Genomic DNA, 1,778 nt, shown 5'->3' with positions numbered 1-1,778 from the left:
TTTTCTTCATTCAAGACATTTTCCTCCCATTAATTTTTCCTTGTTAAGTGGTTTTTATGACTAGCTTTGTGCTTTAAGAAAGAAGTGCCGTTTGGTATCTAAAATATTCTCTCAGCTTCCTTGGTGAGAAGGCTCTGGCAGGTTTCCTACTGTTGACTGTAACCAGTACAGCCTGGAACACGATGTCACCCTCCAGAACTCTCTCGAAGCTAGATAAAACTTACTCTGCGTCTGGAGTTGGAGACAAGGTGTTTGGAAACAGCACCTTATGCAAGGGAGCTGCTGAAGGGCCGTCCCTCCAAGGCAAATGAAATAAAAATCATGGTGTGCAGAAAATGTGCTCACAGTCTTAGGAACCAAATGAGTTTTAAACTTCTCTGCCAGTAATTTTTGGGTTTTATTTTATGTGACTTGGAAAACTGAAGGCTTGTATTTATCACATGTGTTACCTAAGATGCAAGAAGGGAAAAAAATTAAGTTGTCCTGGGCTGGCAATGTTTCCAGGGCAGCCTGGTGAAAGCTGTGCTCTGACCTCTACCTGGCCCGCACATGCTCCCTGGGGAAGGGTATTTCCATCCAACATGAAACCTATCTTTTGTTTGCTCATTTCTATGGGGAATGGTACATGCATGCCAAGTGGCTGGCTGTTCTTACATCTTTTATTTCAGAAATGTGCAGGACTGAGACACCTGAATTTTTCCTCGAATACTTTAAAGCAAATTATGTGCCGGAACCTCTCAGGCCTGCTCCCAGCGGAATTTCCTTTGAGTGTTCATATCTCAAAACCTTATGTAACCTGACACAATTATCTGAAAAAGCCTGGAATCCAAAAGAAAAGTGTTCTGAACTAGGAATGAAGGTCGGAGTTGGGAAAGAAGTATTCTCTTTGCCTGGGGGCTGGGTCATACTCCACTCTGACAATACTCAACTCATGTTCCAAAGAAAAATGCTAAACTGCTCCTACCATGACCAGTGGGTGGGCTTGCCTTGACTCTCTGAACAAGGAATCGCTTAATGAGGTGCTTGAGGGGCATTGCAAAGCACCGGGCCTTGCTGTGGGTTAAAAATAGTTTGATAACCACCTTGACTGTCTGGTCTTGCCACGATGGAAGCAGGTCTGGGCTTCTTTAGGGGTTTAACCGTCTCCACTGACTACAAAAATATCCTAAGAGTGGGAGTCTCATGCTAGTGGTCAAGCTCTGCCAGAAGGTATATGTGGGGTATATGTGGAGGCCTGGAATCTGTAAGTTTTTCAAGAGGACCAGGTGAGTCTAACTCAAGCCCAGTCAGAGACACCTCGCCCAGCCTCTAACACAAGGGGTGGGGAGGGGACAGCAAGGACACAAACTATAAGCACAGGCTTAAAATTGGGGCTCCACCAGAAGATGACCCCACATTCTGGAAAGCCCTTGGGCCAAGAAGCTCTTTTTATCCTTTTGTTTTCAGTTTTAGGATACCAACCCAACACGGCTATTTGCATGCCGGCGGTGAGGGACCTCCAAGGAGACTAGGCACTGCTCATAGGTGGTTGGCTTTTCAAGGAATTCGCTGGAGAAAATTGTAGGCAAGGCTGTGAACAAAATCCCCCTCCATCTGGTTTCAGTTTATTTTTAAAAAAACAACACACACAGGCCTCCCCACCAGCAATCAGAAAACAGCCACAGCTTCCCGGGGGGGTGGGTATTAGCCACCGGGGTGGGGCTGAATTATGTATATGCAAATAAATTAAACCAGCCAGCCAACAGCAACTAATTTTTGTATTTTGCATTTGTTCTGCC

The sequence above is a fragment of the Loxodonta africana genome, chromosome 21, assembly GCF_030014295.1.
Source record: "Loxodonta africana isolate mLoxAfr1 chromosome 21, mLoxAfr1.hap2, whole genome shotgun sequence".
In the NCBI taxonomy this organism is placed as follows: domain Eukaryota; kingdom Metazoa; phylum Chordata; class Mammalia; order Proboscidea; family Elephantidae; genus Loxodonta; species Loxodonta africana.
The sequence above is the reverse complement of the archived record's forward strand: the minus strand, read 5'-3'. Positions refer to the sequence as shown.